Source organism: Tachyglossus aculeatus, chromosome 1, assembly GCF_015852505.1.
Source record: "Tachyglossus aculeatus isolate mTacAcu1 chromosome 1, mTacAcu1.pri, whole genome shotgun sequence".
Lineage (NCBI taxonomy): Eukaryota > Metazoa > Chordata > Mammalia > Monotremata > Tachyglossidae > Tachyglossus > Tachyglossus aculeatus.
In genome coordinates, this window is record NC_052066.1 from 116,592,681 (window position 1) to 116,619,651 (window position 26,971).

A 26,971-nucleotide genomic window follows, 5' to 3' on the forward strand; every position below is an offset into this window, starting at 1 on the left:
CAGTGATATTAAGATATCACTTAATATCTTGATATTAAGATATTTATTCATTTAATCGTACTTGAGTGCTTACTGTGTGCAGAGCACTGTATTAAGCACTTGGAAAGTTCAATTCAGCAACAGATGGAGATGATCCCTACCCAACAATGGATTCAGTCTAGAAGGGGGAGACAGACAACAATACAAGTAGACAGGAATCAATAGCATCAAAATAAATAGAATTATAGATATATACATATCATTAATGCAATAAATAGAATAATAAATATATACAAATATACACAAGTGCTGTGGGGCAGGGAAGGGGGTAGACCAGAGGGAGGGAGTAGGGGTAATGGGGAGGGGAGGAGGAGCAGAGGAAAGGCCTCCTGGAGGAGGTGAGCTCTCAGTCGGGCTTTGAAGGGACAAAGAGAGCTAGTTTGGCAGTTGTGTGGAGGGAGGGCATTCCAGGCCAGAGGTAGGACACGGGCGTGGGCTGGACAGCAGCACAGGTGAGAATGAGGCACAGTGAGGAGGTTAGTAGCAGAGGAGAGGAGTGTGTGGGCTGGGCTGTAGAAGGAGAGAAAGGAGATGAGGTAGGAGGGATCAAGGTGATGGGGAGCTTTGAAGCCCAGGGTGAGGAGTTTTTGCTTCATGTGAAGGTTGATAGGCAACCACTGGAGATTTTTGAGGAGGGGGAGTGACATGTCCACAGCGTTTCTGTAGAAAGATAATGTGGGCATCAGAGTGAAGTATAGACTGAAGTGTGAAGAGATAGGATGGGAGATCAGAAAGGAGGCTGATGCAGTAATCCAGCTGGGATATTATGTGAGATTGTACCAACAAGGTAGCAGTTTGAGTGGAGAGGAAAGGGCAAATCTTGGCAATGTTGTGCATGATGGATTGGATGTGTGGGGTGAATGAAACAGCGGAGTCAAGGATAACACCAGAGTTGCAGGCTTGTGAGATGGGAAGGATGGTAGTGCCATCCATAGTGATGGGAAAGTCAGGGAGAGGACAGGGTTTGAGAGGGAAGATAAGGAGCTCAGTCTTAGACATGCTGAGTTTTAAATGGCAGGTGGACATCCTGAAGGCAGGAGGAGATATGAGCCTGGAGGGAGGGAGAGAGAACAGGGGAGGAGATGTAGATTTGGGTGTCATCTGCATAGAGATGATAGTTGTGGGAGCGAATGTTCACCAAGGGAGTGAGTATAGATGGAGAACAGAAGAACTGACCCTTGAGGAACCCCTACAGTTAGGGGTTGGGAGGAGGAGCCTGCGGAGGAGACTGAGAATGAATGGACAGAGAGATAAGACGAGAACCAGGAGAGAACGGAGTCTGTGAAGCCAAGGCTAGCTAACATGTTGAGGAGAAGAAGATGGTTGACAGTGTCAAAGGCAGCTGAGGGGTTGAGGATTATTAGGATAGAGTAGGAGCCATTGGATTTGGCAAGAAGGAGGTATATATGTTGATAAGGAAGATAAGAGGAAGATATGTTGATAAGGAAGGGTTTGTGGTAATGGATAGCCTTCTCTTGTCCCTAACCCATCTAATTTATATCCTTAATAATTTCCATATACCTGTAGAAAGTATAAATTTCAAAATACGAAGGTTTGTATGGGTAAGATACAAGTTTTTGAGTGCAATTCTTCAGTGATGATATTCTAGTTTAACATCCCCTCTGATTTTCAGTTTACCTGACAATTGAACATTGCATAGCACAAGCAATTTTTCAAAAGAGGAATTTAAGTCTGTGAGATAGACACTCCCAAAGGGAAAACCATACTATCTAGTGCACATATATTTAAAAAATAATTTATTTTGTAATAAAAAAGGTTTATGAGCTAGGTTATATAAGATGATTGCAGCATAAGAAACCATTATAATATAGGTATTGATGTCCTTAATACTAAGTGAGAAGAGTAGTTCTACATTTCAATAATAAGACAGATATATTAAGTCACATAATGGAGCAAATCTTTGCATTTAAACAACAGTCATGAATTAAATTACTTGAAATACAAAATATACAAGTCCTCAAGGGCACTGGAGTAATTTAATGTTGGATGGGATTAGCTTTTTAAGAATGCATTATAGAGTGTTCCTAAGGGTCTCATAGCTCACTAAATCTAAGCCTCAAATATCCTCATTTCAATTTCCTCAGACACAATAATAGACCTCAAACCTAGAGTGTGCTATTCAGGGCAAAATATAAATATAAAAACGCACCAATGACCTGTAAATTAGAAAGAAATACTGCCAATAATAAAACATTCTCTACATTAACCTTTAATTCATGTGGTTCGATTAGAGTGATAATTATATTAGGGGGCTTAGAGTCTATTTAGGTCTAATTTCTTCATGTGATTTTCCACCTGGGGGCATTAGTCATGGAAAAAAACAAATGTATTTTGTTCCTTCCATGAAGATTTTCAAATAGGTAAACTTCCCTGCAGATGGAGGCAGGTCCAGAATTTTTTTATTTTCAACCAGTAGAGTCTGTTTACACTCTCAGGATCATATCTGAAGAGTTTCCAGTACTCCACCAGTCTAGGCTATGGGAGGGAGAGTCAAGCAGAGGCCTATCCATTCCATTCCTAGCTTGGGCAGTGGCTAGGAAGTGGAAGGCAATCTGCTACAAGGTGAAACTCATCTCTGCTGGGGAGCAGCGGCATTGGACAGAGGGGAGGATGGAGACGCAGGTTTACTGGGTGGAAGAAGGCAGTGGTAAACCACTTCCATATTTTTACCAAGAAAACTCTGTGGTTAGATTACAAGAACAATTGCAGATGGTGGTGGGGCATTCTGGGTGAGATGTATTCATGGAGTCACTATGGGTCAGAAATGACTTGACAGCATAAAACAAGATTCTGTAGGTCAGCTTATTTTTCCTTTCCCTGATTTCCCTTGACCACATTTCTAAACAGTGGAAAACTCAGCATTGGTTTGATGGCTTGATTCTATCCCTTCCCTATGTGACAGAGCTCTGATGGCTCTGATGGGGGAACCCAAAATGGGTCTTCGAAGTCTCATTTCTTTCTTTTTTATGGTTTGTGTTAAATGCTATGTGCCAGATACTGTACTAAATGCTGGGGTAGATACAAGATAATGTGGTTGGACATGAGCCATGTCCCACATGTGGCTCACAGTCTTAATCTCCATTTTACAGATGAGGGAACTGAGACCTAGAGAAGTTAAGTGACTTCCCTAAGGACACACAGCAGCTAAATGACAGAGCTAGGATTAGAACCCAAGGCCTTTGATTCTCAGACCTGTGTTCTATCCACTAGGACACACTGCTTCTTTACAACCTGGTACTTGCGGAGTTTATGTTCACTTCTGTGACATTTTCTACTGAAAGGCATTATATTTTCTGGTTCAGGGTTAACATCAATCGATCAATGGAATTTGAGAGCTTCCTATGTGCAAAGCACTGTACTAAGTGCTTGGGAAGGTATGATGTAAACAGAATTGAAGGGCATGTTCCTTGCCCATAACAAGATTATCAGCCTGTTACTCATGGATGAAAGTACATAGGCTGAGAAACAGAATAGTAAATTCATTGTATGCTGAATACGCAAATAGATCCTTTTAATTTTGAATGATATTGCTGCCTTTTTTCAGCACTTTCTTTCAAATGCTTCCATTAATCAGGAAATGTGCCTTCATACAGCCATAATAATAATAATAATAATGGTATTTAAGTGCTTTCTATGTGCCAGGCACAGTACTAGGCCCTGGAAATCTCACCTATTTCTATATTAGCCTTTACCGAAATAAATTGCTATGATAACCAAATGATATGTATTGCCACTGTGATTCAATAGTCTTTCCCACCTAATGTTTCAATATTCATTTGATTTTTATTATGACATGGATTGTGAGATGCCATATATGTTTACACAAGACTATAATCTGAGTTTTAATGATTAACATTTGTTCCTGTATTAGAATTAAACATTCATTCCAAATTCTTTGCGCAGGTAATGATTTATAAATATGCTTTTCATGATATGGTAAATTCAACTTCTCCATTTTTTAAAGAACTATTTTTTAGAGAGTAATATATTTATTCCCTCTCAGGGTCACACCTGGAGAGTTTCCAGTACTCTACCAGTCCTGACTACAGAGGGAGAGTCAAGCAGAGGCATACCCATTCTATTCCTAGCTTGGGCATTGGCTAGCGAGTGGAAGGGAATCTGCTACAGTTCAAAACTCACCTGTGCAGGGCAGCAGCAGCAAGGGAGAGAATCAAGGGCAAAACTCAAGTTTATTGCATGAAAGGAGGCAATGGTAAACCACTTCCATATTTTTACCAAGGAAGCTCTATGGATACAATACAAACGATTGCAGATGGAGGTGGGGCATTCTGGCAGAGGTGTGCCCATGGCATCACTATGGGTCAGATACGACTTGACCGCATAAGGCAACAACAACAACAATATCCTTACACAATCCATGGAAAAGCGAGTTTAGGAAATATAAATTCAGCTACTGCCAAGGCTGTAATTCAATGAATGGCTATTTGGTCTCATCAAAACTTCTCACTAGTCTGCATCACTTCACAATTTATGTGAATTGCCTTTTGAATATCTGTCTCTTCTTGAGCAGAATCCTAATGGTATATAAGTGACAGAGAGAAAGAACAACATTTGACTACAAATTACATGATACTCCTATTCTTTCATGGTTAAAAAAAAAACACCTTCATGATTTAGACCATTCAAAAAAATTTGAATTTAATTTTTTATCATCTTGAAGTCCCAAAGTGTTGATAAGGAAATACAGTGAAGTAAAGTAATCCTTATTATTGCAAACACAATTCACTTCCATTGAATGTCTGAACTTATAAAGAATGTAAGGTATTGAAGTGTCTTATTTAGAGCAACATTTTGCCATACAGCAGCTATTTGTGCATTCTGTTGGTGGTAATTCTACCCAGTGAAGCAAAATGCAATAATCAGAGCTTTGGTGAGAGTAGAGTGATTCCGCTTCTTGTTTGTGATCTTGGACTGCGGTTCTGCAATTTCGTGTTGAGCATGGCTCGAAGAGGATGTTTGTTGATGGTACTACTCTAGAAGGCAGGGATGAGATTTGTAGTAAATCCAAGTCTAAAGACACAAAGAGTTGGATAGTGTCACTGATCTGTAAACCTTCAGTTTGGCCTGAAACTTGATGCTGCATGCATCGTCAATCTCCTAAAAGGTAATTTAATTTTCCTTGATTCAGCCTTTTCTTCCTTCTCTATGTGGACAGTCACTTCAAATTTCTTTTTCATACTCGTGCTTCGCGCTACCTGCCTATCCACAATCTACTTTCCCCACAATTGCATGTTCAGCTGAGGCCTGTGGAACCCCCATTCCATCATGAGCCAATTCCTCTTCATCCTTGTTATCTTCCTAAACCTTACTGCTCTTTTTTTACCATCATGGAGATCTGGTTTACTCCAGATGAAACTGTCTTCCTTGCCCTTCTGTCCTAATGGGGGTCTTCTCTTTCTACTTTCCCCCATATGGCTACTGGATAAAGAACAGGCCGGAGAGTCAGAATGACCTAGGTTCTAATCCTGGCTCCAACACTTGTCTGCTGTGTGCCCTTAGACAAGTCACTTCACTTCTCTGGGCCCCAATCACCTCATCTGTAAAATGGGGATAAAGACTGTGCGCTCCATCCACGTGGGACATGGACTGTATCAAACTGATTACCTTATTATATACCCCAGCACTCGGAACAGTGCCTTCCACGTAGTAAGCACTTAACCAAACAAAAAATATAAGGAGAGGGAGTGTAGTTGGCCTGCTCCTAGATTTCCTCTCACCGATATCATTTTCAGACCACCCACTCCCTTATCTCTCACTTTCTGTGGATCCCATGCTACCTACCAACTTCTATAATTGCTCCCTTTGCCCCATCTCTGCTGTTCTGAGTGATTTTCAGGCCTTTCTCTCTATCCTTTTTTCTTCATCTCCTGCAATGATCCACTGATCCAAGGATGCTCCTGATGACAGCCCTGCCTTTCACTTCATCTCACTACTCAACAGCCTGCTTCATCTACCTCACCCTCTCACCAACATGGATGTATGCTGGATCTTACCGTCACCAGTCATTGAAACAATTGCTAACCTTGATAACTCCCAAATCTCACTCTCCTTCAATCAATCAATCAATCAATCGTATTTATTGAGCGCTTACCATGTGCAGAGCACTGTACTAAGCGCTTGGGAAGTACAAATTGGCAACACATAGGGACAGTCCCTACCCAACAGTGGGCTCACAGTCTAAAAGGGGGAGACAGAGAACAGAACCAAACATACCAACAAAATAAAATAAGTAGGATAGAAATGTACAAGTAAAATAAATAAATAAATAAATAAATAAATAGAGTAATAAATATGTACAACCATATATACATATATACAGGTGCTGTGGGGAAGGGAAGGAGGTAAGATGGGGGGATGGAGAGGGGGACGAGGGGGAGAGGAATGAAGGGGCTCAGTCTGGGAAGGCCTCCTGGAGGAGGTGAGCTCTCAGCAGGGCCTTGAAGGGAGGAAGAGAGCTAGCTTGGCGGATGGGCAGAGGGAGGGCATTCCAGGCCCGGGGGATGACGTGGGCCGGGGGTCGATGGTGGGACAGGCGAGAACGAGGTACAGTGAGGAGATTAGCGGTGGAGGAGCGGAGGGTGCGGGCTGGGCAGTAGAAGGAGAGAAGGGAGGTGAGGTAGGAGGGGGCGAGGTGATGGAAAGCCTTGAAGCCCAGGGTGAGGAGTTTCTGCCTGATGCGCAGATTGATTGGTAGCCATTGGAGGTTTTTGAGGAGGGGAGTAATATGCCCAGAGCGTTTCTGGACAAAGATAATTCCTTCTCACCCACACCCTCCCTTCTCAACAAAATTGTTCTTTTGCCCAAAAAGACCTCCGATCTCTAGATCCCTTCCATATATTCCAGACCATTTTCCTCCACTGTATTCTCGACTTAACAACCACATTCGTGATGCACAAATTCACATTTTCAACCTTGCCATATCTACCAAGATCAACTCCCTTACCGGTCTCACATCTCCACCACCCTACCTTTATTAATCTCCATTTTCCCTCCCTATATCTCCCTTGTCAGACATTTGAGTACTTTTTCCAAATGATGACCTATGTAAACATTTGGGTACCCACACTTCCTAATAGCACCTATCAATCAATCAGTGATATTTATTTAGCACTAATTATGTACAGAGCACAGTACTAAGCACTTTCGAGAGTATGATATAATAGAGATAATAGAAATAATCCCTTCCCACAAGATGTAGGAAGGAGAACAAATAGGAGAAATTAATCAGGAAAGGCCTCCGGGAGAAGATATTATTTTATGAGGGTTTTGAAGACGGGGAAAGAGTAGTCTCTTAGATTCAATAATAATAATAATAACACTTATAATTATGGTCCTTGTTAAGCACTTACTATGTACCACACACTGTTCTAATTGCTGGGGTGGATACAAATGAATCAAGTTGCATACATGGGGCTCACATTCTTAATCCCATTTTACAGATGAGATAACAGGCACAGAGAAGTAAAGTGATTTGCCCAAGGTCACACAACAGATAGGTGGCAGAGCCAGGATTAGAATCCAGGTCCTTCTGACTGCCGGGTCCATGCTCCAGCCACTAAACCACGGTTATGAAAGATGAAGGTATTCCATGCCAGAGAGAGGACCTGGGCAAGGGTTAAGGATGTCTTGCTTACTTCAACACTTTCTCCAACTTGTATTTTTAGTTCTTTGATAAGATTGTAAGTTTCTTGAATGCTGGAATCATGTCTACCAATTCTATTGAATTATATACTCTCTCAAGCGCTGAATACAATGCCCAGTACGCAGTAAATGCTGAATAAATGGAATTGATTGACAGATAGTGATTACCTCCCCTTCTAGACTAAGTTCTAGTCTATTGTAATATGTCAAGGTTATTTTCCAGTGCTTCACACAGAGAAAATATTGAGTGTGACTGGCCTGTCACGTTTGCAGTTCAGTCCCATCCTTGGGTCATCGCCCCAGAACATTTCCTCCTTGTTTTGCCCTTGTTCTGTGGAGCAATGCTTCCAGAAACCCAAGCACCAGGCCAATTTTAGCCACTTTCAATTCTTCTTACTTGCTTTATAACTGTGTCCTCTCTTCTGTTGGGTGACATTGCTTCTTCTCTTTCATCGATTCCTAGGTCTAGCTCTCAAACTAACTATTCCCAATCTTTAATTTCCTCCAGAATTTCCCAGTGCTTCAATAATAGTTGTGGTATTTGTTAAGCGCTTACTATGTGCCAAGCATTGTTCTAATTGCTGGGATAGATACAAGGTAAACAGGTGGTCCCACGTGGGGCTCACAGTCTTAATCCCCGTTTTCCAGATAAGGTAACTGCGGCACAGAGACGTTAAGTGGCTTGCCCAACGTCACACAGCAGACAAGTAGCAGAGCCAGGATTTGAACACAGGTCCTCTGACTCCCAAGCCTATGCTCTTTCCGCTAAGCCACGCTGCTTCTCAATATCCCTGCTTTCTTGCCCTGATGACCTTTCCAACTACTTTGTTGACAAAATTAATACCATTAGGCATTAGCTAACGTTCCAAGTCCTTCATATCCTTGCATGTTCTCCATCTTCTAAACCACCATTTAAGAGGAGATCTGCCTGATATTAAAATCTACTCCATCTATTTGTGCTTCTGACTTCTTTCCTTCTCACCTTTTAACCTTTAACCACTTTTAACCACTCTTCCGTCCCTGTCCTCCACCTTCAACAACTCGTTTTCTAATTCCTATCTTTTTGGACTCATATGTCTCCCCTTTCCAAAAATTGCTTCCTTTGGCTCCTCCACCTATTGCCTCATTTCCCCACTCCTCAAAATCCTCCAATGGTGACTCACCCTTCTCAGCATTAAACATGAACTCCTTATCTGTGGCTTTAATTATTCAACCAGTTCTTCCCCTCCTACTTAACCTCACTAATCTCTCACCACAACCCATTTCTGGCACTTTGTTTTTCCAGTGCTAATTTATTCATTGCACCTCAATCTCATCTGCCTCACCCACAAGCCCTGCTCGTGTCCTCCTTCTAGCTTGAAACTACCTCTTCTTTATATTTGACAGTCCACCACTCTCCCCATCTTCAGTCACACCTCCTCCAAGAGGTCTTCCCTGACTAATTCATTTCTCCAAATATTTTCCTTCCTTTCCATATCACTAATACACTTGGATTTGCATCCCTTACGCACCTTGATACTCAACCCACCCCAGCTCCACGGCATTTATATTTATATCTTTATATTCTGCTGTTCCCCATCTATAATGAATCTTAATGTGCAGCTCCCCATCAGCATTGTCAGTGCTTTGAGGGCAGGCATCATGTCTATTAGTCAATCGATCAATCAATTGTATTTGAGTGCTTACTATATGGACGTTACTGTACAAAGCACTTGAGAGAGTACAAGAGTACAGAGTTAGTAGGTATGCAAAGCGGAAAGAGCACAGGCTTAGGAGTCAGAGGTCATGGGTTCTAATCCTGTCTCTGCCCCTTGGCAGCTGTGTGACTTTGGGCAAGTTGCTTAACTTCTCTGTGCCTCAATGACCTCATCTGTAAAGTGGGGATTAAGACTGTGAGCCTTATGTGGGACAACCTGATTACCTTGTATCTTTTCCGGAGCTTAGAACAGTGCTCATCACATAGTAAGCACTTAACAAATACCATCTCCCCTTCTAGGCTGTATGCTTGGTGTGCACAGGGATTGTCTCTATTGCTGAATTGTACTTTCCAAGTGCTTAGTACAGTACTCTGCAGACAGTATGTGCTCAATAAATACGACTGAATGAATGAATAAGCTTACTGCCCAGAAGGGAAGGTAGACATTAATATAAATGAATAAATTACAGATATATACATAAATGTGCCTGTCTTGTTTGTTTTGTTGTCTGTCTCTTCCCCTTCTAGACTGTGAGCCCACTGTTGGGTAGGGACTGTCTACCTGTTACCAAATTGTACTTTCCAAGCGCTTAGTACAGTGCTCTGCACATAGTAAGCGCTCAACAAATACGATGGAGTAAGTGTTGTGGGGCTGAGGGAGGGGTGAATAAAGGGTACTTATCCAAATGCATGAGCGTTGCAGAAGGGAGTAGGAGAAGAGGAAATAAGGGCTTACCAACTACTAACTCTATTCCAACTCTCTGGAGTCTATTAGTGTGGCTCAGTAGAAAGAGGCTGGGCTTGGGAGTCAGAGGTCATGGGTTCTAATCCCAGCTCCGCCACTTGTCTGCTGTGACCTTGGGCAAGTCACTTCACTTCTCTGTGCAGCAGTTACCTCATCTGGAAAATGGGGATGAAGACTGTGAGCCTCATGTGGGACAACCGGATTACCTTGCATCCCCCCAGCGCTTAGAACAGTGCTTGGCACATAGTAACTGCTTAACAAATACATCATTATTATTAACTCTATTGCATTGTGCTCATCCAGTTGCTTAGTATAGTGTTCTGTGCACAGTAAATTGTCAGTAAATACCTTTGACTGATTTGTTCCTTACTCTCTTTTCTTCCTAAACTCATGTTTGTACAGATGATACCTCCACTTCCTCTCTTCTAACTCTCTTCCTGACCTTCTACAGGCTGGTTTCTCATAGATTCATTTCACTATAACTACTCCAAGGTTGCCAGTGACCTCCTTTTTTATGATATTTGTAAAGCACCTACTATGTGTCAGGTACTGTTCTAAATGCTGGGGTAGATACAAGGTAATAGGTTCCCTGTCCCACATGGGGCTCACAATCTTAATTCCCATTTTACAAATGAAGTAACTGAGGCACAAAAAAGTGAAGTGACTTGCCGAAGGTTACGAGCAGATAAGAGACCAAATCTAAATGCACTCTATTCTGCCATAGTCCTCATTAAACTATTGGCAACTTTTGACACTACAGAGCATTTCTTTCTCCTGGAAACACTCTTACATTGTTTTCTCTAATTACTTTCCTCTGCCCCCATCTCTGTCCCTCTTCAGATGGCAGATCTTTCTGTCTTCAAATCCCTTTTCAAATCACATGACTCTAGGAAGTTTGTCTTGATTATTTCTAATCTCCACACTTGGTTTCTCCCAACTGCTACTTCAACACTTCTGTATCACTTGAGCCTTTGTGTACACATTGCCACTTATATAGGAATCTCATACACTCTTCTTGTAAAAGCTAAGTAAAGCCATCTCCTCTAGACTATAAGCTCCTTGTGGACAGGGAACATGTCTAAGAACTCTATTGTATTGTACCCTCCCAAGCCCTTAGTACAATGCTGTGAACATAGTAAGTGCTAAATAAATACCATGATGATCTCCTGCTATAAAATATTATATTACTACTTCTGGTGCTTTTTCACAATAGCATAATTACATTTTACACATAAATTTCTTACAGCACTCCCACACTTTCTAATTATTTTGCATATACTTTCCTTCCTTTGCTCCTCAATGCTTGAATCACTTTGGATACCTTTGAAATAGGGTTGAAGCCCATTGAAGCTTCAGATAACCACAGACCTCTTTAGCACATATAATGACAAATCTCTACATGTAATATCTATATAGACCTCTATAGCATATATGATGACAAACAGCATGGCCTACTGGAAATAACATGGGCCCGGGAGTCAGAGGACCTGGGTTCTAATCTCAGCTCTGACAATTGCTTGCTGTGTGACCTGGGGCAAGTCACTTAAATTCTCTGTGCCTCATTCATTCTTTCATTCAATCATATTTATTGAGTGCTTACTGTGTGCAGAGCTAAGCACTTGGAAAGTACAATTCGGCAACAGATAGAGACAATCCCTACCCAACGACGGGCTAGCCTCAGTTCTCCTGCTTTCCTTCCTACTTAGGCTATTAGCCCCATGTGGGACAGGGTCTGTGTCCAACCTAATTAGCTTTTATCTCCCCCAGCACTTAGAACAGTGTTTTACACTTATTGAGCACTTAAGCAATACCATAAAAAACTCTAGTCTGCTAATATCAATTGGTTTCTTGATGTCTCACCTCCGTAACATTGCCAAGATCCGTCCTTTTCTCTCCATCCAAACCGCTACTCTGCTCGTTCAAGCTCTCATCCTATCCCGTCTGGACTACTGTATCAGCCTCCTCTCCGATCTCCCATCCTCGGTCTCTCCCCACTTCAGTCCATACTTCACACCGCTGCCCAGATTGTCTTTGTCCAGAAATGCTCTGGGCATGTTACTCCCCTCTTCAAAAATCTCCACTGGCTGCCAATCAACCTACGCATCAGGCAGAAACTCCTCACCCCGGGCTTCAAGGCTGTCCATCACCTCGCCCCCTCCTACCTCACCTCCCTTCTCTCCTTCTCCAGCCCAGCCCGCATCCTCCATTCCTCTGCTGCTAATCTCCTCACCGTTCCTCTTTCTCACCTGTCCTGCCGTCGACCCCGGCCAACGTCATCCCCCGGGCCTGGAATGCCCTCCCTCCCCATATCTGCCAAGCTAGCTCTCTTCCTCCCTTCAAGGCCATACTGAGAGCTCACCTCCCCCAGGAGGCCTTCCCAGACTGAGCCCCCTCCTTCCTCTCCCCCTCCTCCCCCTCTCCATCCCCCGCGTCTTACCTCCTTCCCTTCCCCACAGCACCTGTATATATGTATATATGTTTGTACGTATTTATTACTCTATTTATTTTACTTGTACATGTTCTATTTTATTTTGTTAATATGTTTTGTTCTCTGCCTCCCCCTTCTAGACTGTGAGCCCACTGTTGGGTAGGGACCGTTTCTATATGTTGCCAACTTGTACTTCCCAAGCGCTTAGTACAGTGCTCTGCACACAGTAAGCACTCAATAAATACAATTGAATGAATGAATGAATGAATGACTCCAGTGCCAAAGATAACACTTTTGAAAATTAGTCATTTACATGTGTTGATGTAGGGAAACGGTCCAATTGAAATATTTTTTTATTGGTTTATAGTCACTTCGCTATTTGTTCATGTTAAGATGTTTTAATGGTTTAAGGGTTTACTATGTGCTATGCTGGAGTAGATAACACCAAGTCGGTTTGGACATAGTCCATGCGTCCTGTGAGGCTCACAGTCTTAATCTCCATTTTACAGATACGCTAACTGAGGTACAGAGAAGTTAGGTACTTTCCCAAGGTCACACAACAGACTAGTGGTGGAGCCAGGATTACAACCCAGGTCCTTCTGGCTCCCAGGGCCATGCTCTCTCCACTAGGTAACAGTGCTTCTTTGGAGAGTGGAGAGATGATTGAGTGCTTTAGAATCCAATGGTGAGAAAGGAGAAGGGAAGGTGACACAAAATCCAGCACACCCGTGGTGAAGCTAGGATTAGAACCCAAATCCTCTTATTCCCAGGCCTGCGCTCTTTCCACTAGACTATAATGCATCAATCATTTATTCTTTATCAATGGGTTTCAATATATTAATATATTAACATTTTCATTCTTTTTTTAATCCTGCAAAAATACTAAGTACATTTTTCATTATTCAACACTCTTTTACTAGACTGTGAACACACTGTTGGGTGGGGACTGTCTCTATATGTTGCCAACTTGTACTTCCCAAGCACTTAGTACAGTGCTCTGCACACAATAAGCGCTCAATAAATATGATTGATTGATTTTACTAGGAGTAATAGATTCTGATTTGTTATATTTTCTATAATTGTTACAAATTGAATAAATTTTTCCTACATTAAGGTTTCATCTATAACTATCATATATGCATATATACTTGCATTACAGCAAACTTGTAATTTTTTGGACTGGGAAACCCCATGTTAGTGGAGGGAGAGATATTAAAATGAAAAAGGCATAATCAATTATTTTATTATATATAATTGAGGTATCTAAAGATTCAGGAACAATAAATTCAATTGCTTAGGCACACAACAGAAAGATTATCTAAGCATACGATTCCCATTTCATCTTTTTCTCCCACCCAGAGTACCCAGAATCAATAGAAATAAAAAGATAAAATCACCCTTTAACAAAGCCCCAATTATTCATAATTTTGACGTATTTTCTAAGATGCCATAACTATCCAATATTAACACGGCAACTTTAAAGGTTAAAATTGCTTTGGAAACTGCTGAACTCGATGTGAACTTATCTGTAACCCAAAAGAATTTCCTTTCCTGTCTCCTAACCCTTGGCCCTTAATGTGGCTTTTTCCCCATATTAATCTCTTTAGGTGGTCCCTCTGCAAGTCCTCTCTGCTTTGCTCCAGAGCAACAGAGAGAGCAGTTGCCAGAGAAACATCCCTTTACAGAAAAGGCATTTTCTCATTGAATTCAATTTAGAAAACCCCATTTATCGATTTTAGCTAGTTCTGAAATTTGAACTTAGATGACTTGGAGGGTTCCATTCCTTCCTGCAATTTTTTTGTAGTCCTTTCCCATGGTGAACTATTAGGAAATATTTAGAACCACTAGTTCACTTAAAGATTTGATTGAATACTCTTCTCTGCCTCCTCGGGGGGACTAAAAGAATGGATGCACTCATACTCTAAATATCAGGCCGACTTCGTCCACTTTAAGTTTTTCCTTGCATGCTTTAACTCTTCCCTCTCCTCTACTCAGCAAAATTATCTCTTCACCCTTATTGACACCCTTGACCCTTGCCCTTGCCAGTTCTTACAGACAATTAACTCCCTTCTCAGGCCCCCTGTCCCCAACACCTCCCCTATCTCTTGTCCCCAATGACCTGGCCTCCTACTTTATTAAGAAAATTGACACTATCAGATGTGAGCTCCCTAAATTCACCCCTGCCCTACTTCAGTCTCTCCCTGTCCCGGCCCCCTCTTCAACTCTCTCATCATTCCCAGCAATATCTCTAGAGGAGATCTCCTACCTCGTTTGAAAAACCACCTCTGACCCCATTCCTCTGCCCCTTATAAAAATTCTTGCCCCCTCCCTTATCATGATTGTGGTTATTATTATTATGGTATTTGCTAAGCACTTACTATGTGCAAGGCACAGTACTGAGAGCTGGGGTGGATAAAGTCAAATTGGGTTAGACACAGTCCCTGTCCCACGTGGGGCTCACAGTTTCAATCCCCACTTTGCAGATGAGGTAACTGAGGCCCAGAGAAGTGACTTGCCCAAGATCACACAGCAGACATGTGGCAGAGCCGGGTTTAAACCCATGACCTCTGGAATCCCAGGCCCCTGCTCTATCCATTAGGCCATCCTGCTTACCTCCTTAACAGCCACCTTCATCTGTGCACTCTCCAATAATAATTATGATAATAATAATGTTGGCATTTATTAAGCGCTTACTATGTGCAAAGCACTGTTCTAAGCGCTGGGGAGGTTACAAGGTGATCAGGTTGTCCCATGGGGGGGCTCACAGTTTTAATCCCATTTTACAGATGAGGGAACTGAGGCCCAGAGAAGTGAAGCGACTTGCCCAAAGTTACACAGCTGACAAGTGGTGGAGCCGGTATTTGAACCCGTGACCTCTGACTCCAAAGCCCATGTTCTTTCCACTGAGCCACACTGCTTCTCTATTGCTGCTCTATTACTCCTTCACATTGGAGAAGCTTCTCCAATGGCTTCTTACCCACTGATTTCCAACTTGCCCATGTCCCCCCATCCTAAAAAATCCCTCCCTTCACCCCAAGGCTCCCTCCAGTAGGCTCACTCCACTTATTGCCCCATTTCCCTCCTACCATTCCTCTCCAAACTTCTTGACCGAGTTGTCTACTACACCAGCTGTCTCAAATTCTTCTCCTACTCTCTCCTTGAGCCCTTCCAATCTGGTTTCCGTCCCTTTCGTGCCACAGGAACTGCCCTATCAAAAGTTACCAATGATCTCCTTCTTGCCAAATCCAACAGCCTCTACTCCATCCTAATCCTCCTCTACTTAGCTTCCTTTGGCATTGTTGACTACCCCATGCTCCTTCCTGGAAACATCATCCAACCTTGACTTCACTGACATTGTCCTCTGATGGTTTCCTTATATCTCTCTGGGTGTTCATTCTCTGTCTCCTTTGTGGGCTCCTCCTCTGCCTCTCACCCCCTTATCTGTGGGGGTCCCTCAAGGTTCATTTCTGGGTCCCCTGCTATTCTCCATCAACACCCACTCCCTTGGAAAACTCATTCCCTCCTATGGTTTCAACTACTACCTCTATGTGGATAATATTAAAATCTGCAGGTCTGATTTCTCCCCTTCTCTGCAGTCTTTCATTTCCTCTTGCTTTCAAGACATATCTACTTGGATGTCCTCCTATCACATCAGGCTTAATGTGTCCAAAACAGAACTCCTTATCTTCCTACCCAAAACCTGTCCTCTCTCTGACTTTCCCCTCACTGTTCATGACCCCATGATCCTTCCTATTTCACAAGCACATAACCTTGGCATGGGAGCCCCATGGGGACCGGGACTGTATCTAACCTGATTTGCTTATATCCACCCCGCTTAGTAAAGTGCCTGGCACACAGTAAGCACTTAAGAAATACCAAAATGAGAAACAGCGTGGCACAGTTGATAGAGCACCAGCCTGTGAATCAAAGGGCCATAGTTTCTAATCCCAGCTATGCTACTTGTCTGCTGTATGACCTTTGGAAAGTCATTAACTTCTCTGTATCTGTTACTTCATCTGTAAAATGGGGACAGAGACTTTGAGCCCCATCTGAGACAGGGGCTTTTTCCAACTTGATTTGCTTGTTTCCACCCCTGCACTTAGTACAGTGCCTGGCACATAGTAAACACTTAAATAACATAATTATCATTATTATTACTAATATTATTATCCTAGACTCTTCTCTCTCCTTCAATTCACACATTCAGTCCATCACTAAATCCTGTTGGTCACAGCATCACTACATCGCTAAAATCTGCTCTTTCCTCTCCAACCAAACTGCTTGTCTTCTCTCATACTGTAGAGTCATCTCCGACCCATAGTGATGCCATGGGCACATCTGTCCCAGAATGCCCCACCTACATCTGCAGTCATTCTGGTAGTGTATCCATAGGTTTCTTTGTAAAACTATGGAAGTGGTTTATCATTGCCTACTTCTGTACAGTAAACCTGAGTCTCCACCCTCGCCTCTCTCCCATGCTGCTGCTGCCCAGCACAGGTGGGTTTTCACTTGTAGCAGATTGCCTTCCACTTGCTAGCCACTGCCCAACCTAGGTATGGAATGGACAGGCCTTTACTTGACTTTCCCTCCCATAGTTGAGACTGGTAGAGTACTGGAAACTCTCCAGCTGCAACCCTAAGAGGGGATCCAAACTGCTACCACGTTAATATAATCACTCATCCTTTACCTCCTGGATAACTGCATCAGCCTCCTTGCTGATATCACAGCCTCCTGTCTCTCCTCACTCCAGTTCACATTTCACTCTGCTACCCACATCATTTTTCTACAAAAATGTTCAAGACATATCTCCCTACTCCTCAAAAAATTCCAGTCATTGACCATCTACTTCCGCATCAAACAAAAACTCCTCACCATTCCCTTCTAGACTGTGAGCCTGTTGTTGGGTAGAGATTGTCTCTGTTGCCAAACTGTACTTTTTTAAGCACTTAGTACAGTGTTCTGCACATGGTAAGTGCTGAATAAATAAGATTGAGTTAATGAATTAATGAATTTAAAGCACTCTATCACATTGCCCCCTCCTACTTCACTTTGCTACTTTCCTACTATAACCCAGTCTGCACACTTCGTTTCTCTAATTCTAAACTTCTCACTGTGCCTCGATTTTATGTATATCACCACCAACCTCTAGCCCACATCCTGCCTCTGCCCTGAAATGCCACCCCTCCTCAAATCTGACAATTACTCCCTCCGCCTTCAAAGCCTTATTGAATGAAGGCTTACCTCCTCCAAGAGGCCTTCTCTGACTAAGACCCCCTTTCCTCTTCTCCCACTCCCTTCTGCATCACTCTGACTTACTTCCTTTTTTCTTCCCGCCCTCCCAGCCCCACAGCACTTCCATACGTCTGTAGTTCATTTTTTATATTAATTTCTGTCTCCCCTCTTCTAGACTGTAAGCTTGTTATGGGCAGGGAATGTATCTGCCATTCCATTGTACTCTACCAAGTGCTTAGTACAGTGCTCTGTGCTCAATAAATGATTGAATGAATGAATACGGTCCGCCAAGCTAGCTCTCTTCCTCCCTTCAAAGCCCTACTGAGAGCTCACCTCCTCCAGGAGGCCTTCCCAGACTGAGCCCCCTCCTTCCTCTCCCCCTCCCCATCCCCCAGCCCTACCTCCTTCCCCTCCCCACAGCACCTGTATATATATTTGTACATATTTATTACTCTATTTTACTTGTACATATTTACTGTTCTATTTATTTTATTTTGTTAATATGTTTTGTTGTCTATCTCCCCCTTATAGACTGTGAACCCTCTGTTGGGTAGGGACCGTCTGTATATGTTGCCAACTTGTACTTCCCAAGCGCTTAGTACAGTGCTCTGCACACAGTAAGTGCTCAATAAATACGATTGAATGAATGAATGAATATGGTCAGGTGGGTACCCTCAACAGGTTTGTGTCTGGAGTGAGGAAATCGTAACCTCTCTTTGCCTAAGTGTTGGTGTCTAGCACTGTCACTGCCCAGAGTGCCTATCCCCTTTCCCCAACAGCAGACAGTACCTAATGGGTAAAAAGGAAAAGGGAAACTTTGCTTTATACAAAGGCTGTGCTTGACACCTTTGCAGAGGACATACTGAGGTAGCAGATATGTAATGTGTTAAAGGAAGGTGCCCAGTTCCCTGGACCCCGATTTCCTTACCCTGTCCCAACAGCATATAAAATCTGGGGTTCAAGAATCAATCCAAGCCTTTCATGAGACATAGCAACTCTGGATCCTCCACTTAAAGCAAGAGACCTTAAAAGGATGGATTTTTTGCAGTGGGCAAAAGAGTATCTCAACAGCTCTGCACAGGGAGCAGAATTGCTGGTGGATTGGTACTGGAAGATGATAGGACTGAGTGGAAGCATTGTGTCCACAGAGCCAGGAGTGGATTATGAGGGATTTTAGTCCCCTCCCAGTGTAAATCCAGAGAGGGAGGAACTTGGACCTCTCCGTGCTCCCACTTTTCTCCTTTAAGCAAGTGAAAATACAGGCAAAAATTAATATCTGTGAAACAGTGGTGCTTTGCCTCTTGATTTACCAGTTGACCAAAAAACTTCAAAGTTAACACATATTGTACTTCCCAAGTGCTTAGTACAGTGCTCTGCACACAGTAAGCGCTCAATAAATACGATTGAATGAATGAATGAATAAACGAATTATCTGACAAATTACTCTCCTCCCCTTAAAGCCTTAGTGAAGTCACATTTCCTCCAAGAAACCTTCCCTGACTAAATCTCCCTTCCTCTTCTCCCACTAATTTCTGCACTGCTCTGACTTGCTTCCTTTGTTCTTCCCCCCTCCCAGCCCCATGGCACTTATGTACATATCCATAATTTCTTTTAAATTAATATCTCTCCCCTCTAGACTGTAAACTCATTGTGGGTAGGGAATGTCCATTTATTCTTGTATTGTACTCTCCCAAGCTCTTATTACAGTGCCCTGAACATAGTAAGCACTCAAATATGATTGAATGAATGAATACATTTATGTGCACTGTACTGGGTATTCCGTACTTTCCATGACAAACTGTCATCCTGGTATTGTGAAATACATTCAGGTACCTTGGGAGATAACAAGCTTGTGGAGGGGAAGGAACCGCTGCTTTCCATGCTTTTCAACATTTTCTAAACGAAGATTTTTTCTGGTAGTTCTTCCCCACTGCCTTCTCTCCCCATCTCTATCAACAGTTTGACTCCCGGCTTCCTACTTGGCTCCCCCTACTCTTCTGATGCCAAGTCTTTTCCTGAATTCTCTTGCTTCTGTAGGCAAGTTAGTCTATTTTGTTGGCTTGTCATGGAATCTGCCCCGATAAGAATCATTTATTAATTCAGTTGTATTTATTGAGTACTTAATGTGTGCAGAGCACTTGGAAAGTACAATTCACAAAAGACAGAGACAATCCCTACCCAACAACGGGCTCACAGTCTAGAAGACAGGCTCACATATGATATGTGAAGGTAAAGTAATACTTAAAAATTAGAGACGTGGCCTTCCATTGTTCCCATAGCCACCACTGATAGCACTCTTATGATTTTAACACCCTTATCACCACCCCTCAGTCCCCCACCTCTTCATTCAAACTCCGTGATTTGGACCTCTTCTCTCATGTGTTTACAGCTCTGCAGGTAACACATGATACTTACTTTGCACAACTGTTAGCTTTCCTCTGCCCAGGTCAGGTATCCCATCTGATCAAAGCTTCTAAATACCAGAAATCCCCCCATTCATTTGATGGGATTCCTATTCTATTTGGAATTTACTCTTATTTGAAATTTACACATGTATATGCCCCATTTTTAATGAATTACTGCATGTCTTGGCCAACGTGAGAAAACACCAAATTACCACCCTTAAAAATGAATTATAAAAGGAGTCCATTTTATTAGTTTTTTTGTCACTTGGTTATGATTTTCTCAAAGTATAATTTATTGCAACAATTATAACCTGTTTGAGCAATGCATCAATAAAATGTTATTACAGTTCTGCTTTTAAAATTATGATCCATTTGCAAAACCTTTGGGATTCATACCTATAGTTTCTTCCAGTATTTGTTTTTAATCTTAACACTCACCATGGAAATGAGTTACAGTGATGAATTCGTCTTGTGATTATTAGTTTTCAGTTTCAGCATTTATCTTACTTGTTGCAGTCAAGCAAATTTAATTTACATCCAGACAGTTTATTATATTCATTTAGTGCATGCATTGTCAGTTTCCAGCACCAGTAAGATTCCTGTTAACCACATCCACATGATAAATGCTGTATTCCTAGCTAGGAATATTCAGCAAAGATTTTCACTTCAAATATGGATCACTACAGCATGCATATATTATCAATCAATGGCATTTTAATGAGCACTTATTCCTCGTAGAACTCTTGCGCAAAGTACTTGGGAAGAGTAAGTAGATACAATCACTGCTCTCAAGGAGCTTTCAGTCTAGCAGGAGAATCCATCATAAAAATAAATTACAGATTATTGCTGTAGGGGTTGTGTGAGTTCTTAAGTGCTTAGAAGATAATACTAAGCATATAGACAATGAAAATTAAGGTATTTAACTACTTATTTTTTTAACAACCACTGTAAACACTGGGATTGATACAAGATAATCAGGTTGGACATGGACTCTGTCATACATGGTGCTCATAGTCTAAATAGGAGGGAGAATGGATATTTAATCCCCTTTAGACAGATGAGGAAACTGAGGCCCAGGGGAGTTAAGTGACTTACCCAAGGTGAAATTTTGCAAGTGCCCAGACCCGGATTAGCATCTGCATCCTTGACTCCTACTAGGCTTATGCTTTCCCACTGCTAGATGAGACATTAAGAAGGAAAAAGAGGGTGAGGAGATGGAAGATTAGTCAGGGAAGGTTTTCTGGAAGAAACGTGAGGTGTGTAGTGCTTTGAAGTTATAGGGAGAGTGCTAGTCTGTTGGATATGAAGTGGAAGAGAGTTCCAGACAAATGGGAGGGAGGGAGCACGGGGTGGGTGGCGTTGGATAGTATTCAAGGGGTAAATTGTTCAGGCTGGGCTGTAGTGAAAAAGAAACAACGATACATGGAGACAGCAAGGCTTAGTGGAAGGAACACAAAACCAAAAGTCAGAGGACCTGGGTTCTAATCCTGCCTCTGCCACATATGTGCTGTGTGATCTTGGCAAGTCACCTTGCAGAAGCAGCATGGTGTAATGGATACAGAATGGGCTTGGGAGTCGGAAGGTTATGGGTTCTAATTCCTGCCCTGCCACTTATCTGCTGTGTGATCTTGGGCAAGACACTTCATTTCTCTGGGCCTCAGTTACCTCTTCTGTAAAATGGGGATCGAAACTGAGCCCTATGTGGGACGGGCTGTGTGTCCAATCCCATTGTTTGTATTCACCCCAGCACTTGGTACAGTGCCTGGCACACTGTAAGTACTTAACACATACCATAAATATTATTATTATTTACTTTTCTGGGCCTCAGTTCCTTCATCTGCTAAATGGGGAGAATGCCTGTTCTCCCTCCTACTTAGACTGTAATCTCCATGTGGGACCTGTTCAAGTTGGACCTATCCCAGCATTCATTACAGTGCTTGGCACATAGTAAGCCCTTAGCAAATGCCACAGTAATTTTTTTCATATAGTATGTCTTGAGCACTTACTACGTGTCAGGCACTGTACTAAGCACTGAGGTAGATACAAGGTAATCAGGTTGGACAGAGTCCATGCCTCACATAATAATAACAATAATGTTGGTATTTCTTAAGCACTTACTATTCCAGCACTTTGAACAGTGCCCAGTGGTTAGAACAGTGCTCCAGTGCTCAGAACAGTGCTTTGCACATAGTAAGCGCTTAATAAATGGCATCATTATTATTAGTAGTATTAGTATTATGTGCCAAGCACTGTTCTAAGCGCTGGGGAGGATACAAGATGATCAGGTCATCCCATGTGGGGCTCACAGTCTTCATCCCCATTTTACAGATGAGGTAACTGAGGCATACAGAAGTTAAGTGACTTGTCCGAAGTCACACAGCTGACAGTTGGCGGAGCTGGAATTTGAACCCATGACCTCTGACTCCCAAGCCCGTGCTCTTTCCACTGAGCCACGCTGCTTCTCTAATGGGCCCGAAAGTCTTTATCTCCATTTTTCAGATGAGGTAACTGAGGTACAGAGAAATTAAGTGACTTGCCCAAGGTCATACAGCTGACAGGTGGCAGAGCCGGGATTAGAACCCAGGTCCTTCTGACCCCCAGGCCCATACTCTATTCACTAGACCATGCTGCTTCTCTTGGGAAGAGAGAGATGATTGAGTGGTTTAAATTCAAATGACGAGAAGCAGCGTGGCTCAGTGGAAGGAGCAAGGGCTTTGGAGTCAGAGGTCATGAGTTCAAACCCCGGATCTGCCAATTGTCAGCTGTGTGACTTTGGGCAAGTCACTTAACTTCTCTGGGCCTCAGTGACCTAGTCTGTAAAATGGGGATTAAGACTGTGGGCCCCCCGTGGGACAACCTGATCACCTTGTAACCTCCCCAGCGCTTAGAACAGTGCTTTGCACATAGTAAGCGCTTAATAAATTTCATCATTATTATTATTATTATGAGAGAAGGGGACACAGAATCCAGATCCAAAACTATCTGAGCGATGAAATACTGAAACATTTTCCTAATGTTTAGATTGTATACTCCTTGAGAGCAAGGACCATGTTTTCCCACTTTTAGTCTGTTCCTGAGAGCTTAGTACAGTGTTCTGCCCACAGTAGACAGAGGAGCAGCATGGCTTAGTGGAAAGAGCACGGGCTTTGGAGTCAGAGGTCATGGGTTCAAATCCTGGCTCTACAAATTGTCAGCTGTGTGACTTCGGACAAGTCACTTAACTTCTCTGTGCCTCAGTTCCCTCATCTGTAAAATGGGGATTAAGACTGTGAGCCCCCTGTGGGACAACTCGATCACCTTGTAACCTCCCCAGCACTTAGAACAGTGCCTTGCACATAGTAAGCGCTTAATAAATGCCATCATTATTATTAGTAGTAGTAGACAATAAATACAATGATTACAATTGGACATGAAATAATCTGAAACAATTGTGTTTGTGGAGAAGCAAATAAACCTAAATTCAAATATTCACTTATGCTTTTTCCCAGATGTAAGGAAGATTCATTTGATATCTTGATCCCTCTCCTTCCAAAAATAGTGTAAATCCCTAAGCATAGTATTGCTACCTCCAAATGAAAAAGTTAGCTTCCAACAGGACTTGCTGGGTGCCAGAATTTTGGTATAATAACCTCAGCCATCATACATGATTACATAGGACCCAGGTGTTAGTGGATCCCTGGCAAAATTTGAATATAGAAGCTGAAAAGGCAGCATATGCCAAAGTAGCAAACACAAGACACTGCCAATATAGAGAGAGGAGGTTGTAGGTATAATATCACAACATAAATTTCAGACTTCTTTTGACAGTTGGTTAGAACACTATTGCAGTTTAACTATCTTTGACTGGGGAAAGATCTCAGTACACTGGTGATGAGCAAGGGAACAGATAAAAGAAAAAAAAAGTGATGAGTAATTTGATGTTGACCCTATAACAAACCATAGGAACAATTATCTGCCCAGTGCCGTGGTGAAGCATCTCAACTGTGCTCAGGGACTAAAATAATAATAATAATTATGGTATTTGTTAAAAGCTTGCCAGGCACTGTACTAAGCATTGGGGGTGGATACAAGCAAATTGGGTTGGACACAGTCCCTGTATCATGTGGGGCTCAGTTTCAATCCCCATTTACAGATGGGGTAACTGAGGCACAGAGAAGTGAAGTGACTTTCCCAAGGTCACACAGCAGACAAGGGCTTGAGGCAGGATTAGAACCCATGACCTACTCACTTCCAGGCCCATGCTCTATCCACTAGACAGTGCTGTTTCTCTACTAGGCCAAGCTGCTTCATTCATTCATTCATTCATTCAATCATATTTATTGAGCGCTTACTGTGTGCAGAGCACTGTACTAAGCGCTTGGGAAGTACAAGTTGGCAATATATAGAGAAGGTCCCTACACAACAGCAGGCTCACAGCCCTGGATATTGCTTCTTGAGTTCATCCAGCTTCTAAGATTGGTCCTCAACAACAGGACTGGTCTTTGTCAGAACTGTCAGAGAAGCAGCATGGCTCAGTGGAAAGAGCACCGGCTTTGGAGTCAGAGGTCATGGGTTCAAATCCCAGCTCCGCCACATGTCAGTGGTGTGACTTTGGACAAGTCACTTAACTTCTCTGTGCCTCAGTTACCTCATCTGGAAAATGGGGATTAAGACTGTGAGCCCCCCGTGGGACAACCTGATAGCTTGTAACCTCCCCAGCGCTTAGAACAGTGCTTTGCACATAGTAAGTGCTTAATAAATGCCATTATTATTATTATTATTATTATTATTATTATTATTATCTGGGGCAGCCTTTTCTGGTTTAGTCTCCATTACCCTAAGAAAAGGCATGTTTGTATAATAGGGCTGGTCTCTTTCAACATGCTCTACTGAGGAAGCAGCAAATATTGCACATGCCACAGATTATATAAACACTGGTGCAGGATTGTCCTTCTTCTCTGAAAGTGACCTAACATCTTTGCAACTGCTAATTAAAAAATAAATCACCCAAAATATAGAAAAGATTTACATTCACAACACTCCAATTACATCAAACATATATCTAACCTAACCTTGTGTACTTTAACCATCTCCAGCACTCATGTGCATAGGTATACTTCATTTTCGCATTATTTATATATTTGTCAATCATCCAATTATTTTTCAGTTCTTTTGTCCAGAGATGTTTTTACTGTTATACTGTACTCTCCCAAGCACTTAGTGAGTGCTCTACACGTGGTCGGTGCTCAATAAATACAATCGATAGATTGTTTGTATCCTATTCATAATTTTTATTCCAGCTTCCACTAGCTCTAAACACTTTCTGCTGGTCTCCCTCAGTGGACTGTATGCTCTCTGAGAGCAGGACCAGATGTCTTGCAACTGTTGTAGCAAGCATTACTTTTAGGTAATCCATCTCATTTAGTAGGTGCTCAACAAATGCCATTGGTTGAATGATGTTTCTTCTTACATATCAGTCTTTCTGCAGGAAAACAATTCCTTCAGATGGATGTCGGAACAGTAAAGAGGTGCACGTTGGAGGGACAGAGTTGGAGAGCCGGCCCATCCAATTGCTGGTCTTCCAGTGTGTGATGTATAGATCTCTCTAAATCATTGAGATGGAGCAGCATGGCTAAGTGGAAAGATCGCGGGCTCCGGAGTCAGAGGTCATGGGTTCAAATCCCGGCTCCGCCACTTGTCAGCTGTGTGATTTTGGGCAAGTCACTTAACTTCTCTGGGCCTCAGTTACTTCATCTGTAAATTGGGGGTGAAGGCTGTGAGCCCCCCGTGGAACAACCTGATCACTTTGTAACCTCCCCAACGCTTAGAACAGTGCTTTGCACATAGGAAGCGCTTAATAAATGCCATTATTTTTTATTTTTATTGGGCTTCCTTTCAAAAAGATTATATAGGAACATCCTCTGCACTTAGTTCCTGTTTCATTATTCAGTAACTAATCACTTCAGAAAGTGCTTAAGTGATTGGTCTGGAATGGCCGTAATTTGGTGAACTTGAAGTGGGGCAAGACTTTTAGCTGTACATATTTCACACATACACACATACGCACACCCCTGTGTCACTCAGCCTTCTCTTTCATTGCCGTTGCCAGTATCAACAGTTCTGAGTCCATAGCAGAGCCTGAGCAAGCTTCTCCTGACTCTACTAAATGATCAAAGGGTATGAAGGCAGGGAAAAAGTTTGTTCCAACCTTAACAGTTAAGTCAAGGCCCTGCCCTAGTTCTGTGGAGGGGAGAGGGAGAAAGGGACACACACCCCCAGCACACACACACACACCCACCCCCGGACTGGGGACGGAAAGCCTGAGTTTTATATTAAATTTATTCCGCGAGGCAAACTGAATTATGTAATTGTTTAGGCACAATGGATTGAACTTCCCTTTCGGGATGAATGTAATCAATTAGCAATATTAGAGCTTCCCTAACGGGAGGAACACACTCCTATGTTAGTCGCACGTGGGTGAGGCGGCTGGCTCTCAGCGTGACTCAGTGGAAAGAGCCCGGGCATTGGAGTCAGAGGTCATGGGTTCAAATCCCAGCTCTGCTAATTGTCAGCTGTGTGACTTTGGGCAAGTCACTTAACTTTTTTGTGCCTCAGTGACCTCATCTGTAAAATGGGGATGAAGACTGTGAGCCCCCCGAGGGATAACCTGATCACCTTGTTAGCTCCCCAACACTTAGAACAGTGCTTTGCACATAATAAGTGCTTAATAAATGCCATCATTATTATTATTACTACTACACGGG

The 26,971-nt window shown here is 42.5% G+C and overlaps 2 non-coding genes across 2 annotated transcripts; both read left to right on the plus strand.

Annotated features, from left to right (window-relative positions):
- The first annotated feature begins 2,485 nt into the window (after window positions 1–2,485).
- On the plus strand, window positions 2,486–2,623 carry LOC119934118. The gene has a single exon (XR_005452864.1). It is a non-coding gene; the product is annotated as a small nucleolar RNA SNORA7 (small nucleolar RNA).
- A 1,430-nt stretch (window positions 2,624–4,053) lies between these two features.
- LOC119937163 lies at window positions 4,054–4,190 on the plus strand. Its single transcript, XR_005453934.1, has one exon. It is a non-coding gene; the product is annotated as a small nucleolar RNA SNORA7 (small nucleolar RNA).
- Window positions 4,191–26,971: the final 22,781 nt, after the last annotated feature.